This window comes from Manis javanica, chromosome 7, assembly GCF_040802235.1.
Source record: "Manis javanica isolate MJ-LG chromosome 7, MJ_LKY, whole genome shotgun sequence".
NCBI classification, from domain to species: domain Eukaryota; kingdom Metazoa; phylum Chordata; class Mammalia; order Pholidota; family Manidae; genus Manis; species Manis javanica.
Window position 1 is genome coordinate 119,879,445 of NC_133162.1, and position 7,682 is coordinate 119,887,126.

Genomic DNA, 7,682 nt, shown 5'->3' on the forward strand with positions numbered 1-7,682 from the left:
TGTAGGGGATACAGACTTACAAGACACTACTCCTGTGCTTCAGGAGTTTAGGGATAGGAGGACTTGGGAGGAAATGTAATCATTGCTCAAGAAGATCCCTGGTCCCTGGGTCTAGATTGTTTCCATCTTATTTCTAATCCCGCCTATCGCCTCAGTGCCTCTGTCCTGGGTTTACAACTTCTTGTCGTCCTGGAGGGGCTTCCTGTCTGTGGGCCTCTGGAACACTACGGAACTTCAGGAGTTTAGGGACTAATCAGGAAACAATTAAAACGACATCTGTGGAACAACACTGATAACATGCTTACAGATATTCACAGGAGCTAGGGGCTTTCTCCTAAGTTTGACTGCACTTACTGGTGATATGAAACTTTTTAATTTGAACTTCTCTTTACTCCAATTCACTGTACACTTCTTGAGGATAGAAACTCTGCCTTCCTCATAAAGCCTAGAACAATATTTCCTAAACATCTGATGACTGCAAAGGTTTTTGATGTAGCCCTGGCAACTCCGTGCAAACTCCCTGTCAGAGCAAACTTACTGCTTCCAAGCGCTTGCAGACACATAAGAAAAGGTGCTATGTTCTGATCCCTCCGGGCACAGGGGAATGTAATACGGTTCCTGTGGGAGTACTATTAACATCAGCAAAAACGAAACTGCTATCCATACTACATGCTTCTTCCAAACAGATTCTTCTGCAACTGATTCAGAAATTATCTGTGAACGATTCACGTAAAGTTCTTAAAATTCACGTGCGTTTAGTTAGTGCTGCCAAACATTCTATCTGAGCATTTGAGTTTCTCCACTGGGGCTGACAATCAGCCCCCTCCACCTTCCCAGCCTCGCTGGTGTACCGACGATGGGTGCTCCTGCAGCCGCAGCAAAAGGTGAATGCCCCAAAGCAGAAGCACACGCAGGCAATAAATAAATATAATTCAAATACGTAAAAGGAGGTAATGGTTGTCTCATTAAATGGGAAGTTTTTAAAAACCTGTAAGGAGGAGTCCCCTTTATGGAGAAATCCAGTATGTTTTCAAATTAACTTTGCTTTCCTTTGTCTTTCATTTACTAACACCTCAGGAGGTTGGTGTTTTACTTTGTTTTCCATTTTCTGATTCAGTTCTCTCTTGGGGAAATTCTTCTTGTGTTACTGCGACTAACTTAAAGCTGTTAGGACCTGGCTAAATAGCTTCCTTCCTCATGGATTGTTTGAGATGGTGAGATTTAACAAGCTTTCAGCTCTGCTACTGAAGGATATCTAGGTTTCTCCCAAGTGTAGATTATTGTGACTAATGCCTGGCATATAATAGTGGTTCAATGAATGTCACTTGGAACTAACTACCTCTGCAACTATCAATAATTAAAATCTATTAATAAAAAGCAGGAAGACAGAGAAGAGTAATTTTAAAAAAAATAACCAGATATCACTGTACTAAGAGAAGCAGAATCTACAAAAATAATGAGTACAGGAAAGGTTCATGACTTCTTATAACCTTGGTTTTCCAGCACACATATCAGATACATCTTAGTTGCTCTGTGGGACAGAAACTCTGATTAAAAACCAAGGTCCTTTGTCAGTAATAATGTAAGAAACTTGTAGTAATTACTTGAAGTAACATCAAAAACTATTGCTATATATGTTGCAAGCATATTTAGGTATGTACATGGATTTCATACCTGCATATATTAGTAAATCTATTTAATAAGCGCATGTGTTTTGGTTGTTTTTTTCCCCTTAAATCTTTGTTCAGAGGAGCTGAGAATTTGTTACTCGGAAAGGCCATTACCTTTCAGGTTCTGCTTGTAATAATAAGAAAAGAAAAGCCTTGCTTAAGGAAATGATGCTAAACATCACTTTGAAAAATACAGCACAATTGAAAACTTATATTTAAAAATAAAACATGTTGCCTTCTCTTTATTATAACAGAAAAGCCCTTGGTTTGTTTTCCCTAGGGGAATTTCAATTATATTAAGCCACCTCTAGACTCTGATGCTCAAAACCAAGGTAATATATGGCATAATAGGTGGAAAAGTTAGAGTTCTTCACACCTGTTTTATTGCCCTACTTCTTGCTTAAGGGCTGCCAGTAAATATGTGCAAACTTCAGGTCTTGGTCTTCTCATGAAACCAGGAACTACTCAAAGGAAACACTTAACTGCAGTATTTCCAGGTTGGAACTTCACACTCATCAACTCCAGTGGTTTTTCCAAGCAGAAACCTCCCAAATGGCAGACATCTATTTGATTACTGCCATCACAAGAAGTTCACTACTTTGCAGAGCATCCACTGTTAAATGATTCTAAGCCAGCTGAAGTCTGCATTTTATATCATCTCTAAGCATTGCTCTTCATTCCTCCCTTTGAAAACATAGATAATAAATGAAATCCTGTGACCAAATTAAACCCTTCAAGTGTTAAAAGCAAGCCTCATATCCCCATTGTGCTGTTCATCACCCTGGATCATAATGGTTGGCATAGCTCCACCACTAGATGGTAAGTTATATGGGCAGGATTACATCACTTTCCTTAACAGCAGCATCTCCCAGCAGGGTGCTGAGGACATAGTCAGAGTTCACAATATTTGTTCGATGAATAAATTAATTATTTTAGCTCTTTGAGCTAAAAATTGAGGCAGGAAAATAGAACTCAAGCCAGTTCCTCTTTTTTCATCCTTTCCATCAGCTTGTAGAGTGTTATTCCCCAGACTAATGACACATTAAAACCAATTTAGAGATGTACTGGTGAATGAGGCCAGTCGGAAAGCACCAAATGAATCTGAGCACTCTGAAATCAACCCGAGCACACCGACACATCAGTCTGGGCTTTGAATTCCCAGAGTTTCTGATTCATAACAAGTGCAGAAATACATTAAAACCAGCAGAAGATAACAGTAAACCAAAAAAGCATGGCTGTGGGGTGTTTAACCTCTTGGTCAAGAGACCTCATGATCCTGGGTTTTTTGTTTGTTTTTTTCAAAAATAGAACTAAGTCTTTGTTGCTTCCAGTGACATCTTTGAAAGAGATGACCTGCAATGCTAGCTTTTGACCATTCTTTCACTGCATGTGACCTCAGGAGAAAACTTCAGCCTAGTATGAGTCCTTTCAAGTAAACAATGACCCATCTTACTTTTGGGGGAACATAGGGCATTATTTTGTATGAAAATAACTTTTGTAAACAAAAACCAGAAGGTGCCAACTTTCACCCCTCAGGGTCTGGTTAGTAAGTAAGCCTGAAAGACTTCCTCGGAGCTGAGCTCAGTGACTGGCCAAGAAAACATCCAATGTCTGCAACCGGCTTTGGGCCCATGAGCGCAAAAGGAAAACAGTCATGGGGTCATTTACTTGAAAAAGGACAAACAGCATGGGCTAAACTATGAATTGACACCAAGAAAGGAAAATACAAGTAGCTATTTTGACTTTAACAACCCAAAAACATAGTTCTTTCTCCAATTCACAAATGCTTCCTCCTTTTTACTCAATTGATTGACTGTACTTGCTAATTAAATTAGAGCTACAGCCAAGAATGCAACGTTGCTAGAATGGAGAGCAAAAGGGACATTTTGTGTATTTCTTCTGCGAAAGGCACATGCTGCCAGTTAGCATCACTGGTCGCAACTGATTAGGTTACTGATATTTCACACTGTATATGTTGCTGTTGTTCAAGTCACTGGATCAATAATAGAAAATGAAGCAAAATATAGATTTGTCAATGTACGTGAGAGGGAACTTAAACTTGGGAGTTTTACTGCCTGGGTTCATATTCCAGATCCTTCATTTACCCAGCAGGTGACTTGGGAGAAGTTACTTCACTTAACTGAATCTCAGTGTCCTCCTCTGTGAAATGGGGAAATATGTAACACTTGCATCGGGGTATTTTGTTTGGAGTTTCAAAGACGTGATGTGTGTGAAGTTCTTAGGAAGTACACCAAAGTGTTATTATTTCTGTAAAAATAATGCTTATTCATATATATTTACTATAATCATTATTTATAATACATTTGTATTTATAATTTATATATAGATATTAAATATCTTTGTAAATATAATAAATAATATAATTACTATTACTATTATCATTATTACTATAGCAAGTATCATTGAATCTAAAACACCCAGGTATTTTCTCTGTGTTTCACTTGACTCTGGCCTCAGAGCAGCATCTGGGAACGGAGCCAGATGGCGAGGGCTGAGGAAGGCAAATCTTTTGTCCCTAATAGAGAGACAGCCGGGCTGGAGCACAGAAACCTCCAGGAAGCAGTTCCCTCAGGGGCAATCATCTCCCCTCTCTCACAGCCCGTGCCACATGCACAACATTCTTCCAATCTCCACGGGCTGGTGTGGGGCCCAGCTCCTCGGTTTTATTTTGATAAATGTTTCAGGCTACAGAGTGCCAAGAAACCTGATTCTTTTGCTTTTCAAATACCAAAGCTCTTACCTGAAAAAGGAATGCTTAGATGAGCCCTCAGAAATGAGAAGTTTCAAGGTAAACATGTAGTCCTACCCTCCCCCTCTTGTCTAGTCTCTTCCTCGACTCTGGAAAGTCGGAAGGAAAATACCTTCAGATGAGGACTGCTGTGAATCACTAGTGACAATTTAAATATGACCTAGTGAATGTTCATTTCATCTTGGAAAGCTAGTTATAATGGAACTCCCTTTATATTTAAAGCGAGCAGTGTTCTTATGTGTATTTTGATAAAAATCACTCTGCAAAGTGACATAGCTTAAATTCTTTACTGTATTTCTAAACTTTTTATATCGAATGCCCAAAATAAGTTACACCTGGTTATTGAAAGCGAAACCACTGCACCATTCTTTTTCACTGGGAGAACTAACATTTCTTGAATACCTGCTAAGTCCATGTGTTTTACTTATATTGTACTATTTAATACAGCAAACCTACATCATTTTACAGTCCAGGAAACTGACACTCAGAAAGATTAAAACACTTTCCTAAATTCATAGCATTAGCAAATAGAAGAGGTAGAATTCAAATGCAAGTGGGCATGATTTCAAAGCCAAACTTCTTAATGAAAATTGAAAAAATGCCGAGAATATATTTCAAGTGGAGTATTGAGGAGAGCCTTCATCTCACTCCATTCAACAGACCATGTCCACAGCAGCTTACCTATAATTTTTGACAAATTGTGCCTTCAGAAGAATATATTTTTGAAATTTGAGAAATCAAGTACTATTAGCATTTAATGATCAGTTCTTGCTCATGTGTTTGTTTACATGTTTATTGACCACGTTCCCCTGCTATTTTTCACATAGGTCTTGTCCCTCTTGGACATCTCTGCATCTGCACTGCCGATAACAATTCCTGCCACAGAGAAGAAGCTCAATACATATTTTTTATTGCAATCAAGTCAATTCTTACTTTCCTCTGAAAGTGAATGATGATGGTAAGAGTTGCAATATCCTGTGGCATTTTTCTCACTGTGATATATATGATTAGAAAAGAAATGTTTTCTTCTATTTTGAAAATACCAGTAGTTACCTCGTTAAGTCCAGAGAGAATCATCATTCCCTACACGTTTGTCATGACTGTTGAATCCTGAAGAATTTTCTAACTTTGAAGGTAAATCAGAAACCTCTAAAAAAGATAGTATCCCAATTCCATCAGTTAATGGTGACAATAGAAGCAGCGATGCTGGGGTACTGTCGTGTCGTGTGTTGCTTTAGATTTGACATCAGGTTTCTCTCCTACGTTTCTTCCTGGTTAGTTAGCTCAGTTGGTTGGAGTTTGATATAATGAGGTCTAGGCCATGGATTCAAACCCCTAGTGAACAATTAGCTTAAGTTTTTTCCCTGGATGCATGGTTAACTTTAACCCCTTCCAGTCCCCTTTACTTTGGTTCTGTGCTTCAAAAAGGCCAGGAGAAATAGTCATACAAAGGAAAAGAGATGCTTACTGAGAGAACGTCAGGGGAGTCATCTTTCCATAAAATCTCCAGATCTCATATTTATACTCCTCAAAGAGTTATATTACTCACTCATACTTCATTAACAATTAATTTATATATTTCCTAACTAGAATTTATATATTTCCTATAAACAATGGAACAAATAATCTGTAAACAAACCTATAAGTAACCAATTGGTTTATATAAAATTAAATATGAAAAAACTAAGATTTCTGATGACCAGAAGTGACCCTTAGAAATAAAACTTCTCTGTTACATTAGTTAAGAGTTTGCATTATGAGAAAATAGCTACTCAAGTTATTCTGTGGGTGAGTACACAACATAAATTTTATACATAGACTCTCAGAAAAGTTTTAGTGACTTTATAAGCAATAACAAGGAGGTATCTCATTAACTGAGAACATTTAGGTTCTGGAGGAGCCTAAATAGCCAAGCACACATAGCCAAGCAGTCTACTTGAATATGTAACACATATGACTTGTTAATTTTATCTGAGCAGTGATGGTCTCTGTTTCTGTGAAGTAAGAAGCATGATTGTCTGTTAAGAGTTAAGTGGAGGTAGTGGAGTAATAAAATTGAGTAATATTGAAGGATTAGAACAGCTGCTGTGGGAAACATGAAAGGGAAATAACAATAGCAAGGAGACACATAGCCAAGCAGTCTACTTCCAATAAGGACTTAATCAATTTAAGTCAAGAGCTGAGTAAAAAATTGGATGTAGGTCTGGTCCACAGAAAGACTGAGAAATGTAAGGTCTGTAAAATAACTCCAGGTCATGAGTTTGCTGAACCAAATGCAAAGTGTTCATTTAAATGTAATTTGCTTTTTTACTTGAACCTCTAGAGAATGAATGGCTAAACAATTCAAGTTTAAAAAAAACTTGGGGAGGCAGAGCAGGCAGAATGTTCCCTCTGGAAACCAAACAATGTTGTCCTTAAATATGGCCAAGCTGCCGTCCAGGAGCCGAGGGCATCCCCCTTGGCTATCACCATAATCCATGGTAATGTTTTTGACTGGTTTTGTTGCCATGATAAAAATCTTGGCTAATACTTGGGCAAAGATCCTGACTGAGATGACATCCAGACAAAGTAAGACAATCTCTAATATGTTACCATTAACATAAGTGATTTCCTTAATTTTCCCCCATGGCTCCTTTTTTAAAGGCAGCACTTGTTTCTTTCTTTCTTCTTCTCCAAGTAGTCTTGTACATTCAATTACTGACATTCAGGGCCAATACTCAGTAAAATTGCAAAGTGTTCAGTGTTTACATCTGGTTCCCTCGAGTTTCCTCTTTACTCCTGTTGAGGCCTTTCTATAAACTCAGCTCATCCCTACTCTCCCAACCTGTCCCTCATCCTCACATTCTCACCCTTATTAAAATCTGCAGAAACATATTTGTATCGGCTATTTACACTTGGATGCAATTTCTATTCAACTTTAACCTCATCAAAAGATTTCTAAACTTTAAATTCTTTCTCCTTATTCTCTAGAGAAAGATACCTAAAGCGGATCACAAAGAATGTTGGGAATTAATTTTTGTTTTCATGTTCTGTTTTCTAGAGGAAGCACAAAGAAATAAAAAGAGCACCGACTCAGTGGTTCCTCAGACCTAAATTTGAACCCTCTTCAAGGCTTCTGACCCTCACTAAAGGAGGAAACAAGTCTACACAAAGGTGATGTCAATATTAATGAGGCCACTTGTAAAAGGAACAAAAGCACTACCTTGTACAATAATCCGTCCTTATCCACAGCTTTGGTTGCC

At 38.1% G+C, this 7,682-nt stretch overlaps 1 long non-coding RNA gene across 1 annotated transcript in view; it reads right to left on the minus strand.

Annotated features, from left to right (window-relative positions):
* LOC140850621 (uncharacterized) overlaps positions 1 to 7,682 on the minus strand; it is a 279,666-nt gene that overhangs the window by 54,728 nt on the left and 217,256 nt on the right. The window lies entirely within an intron of this gene.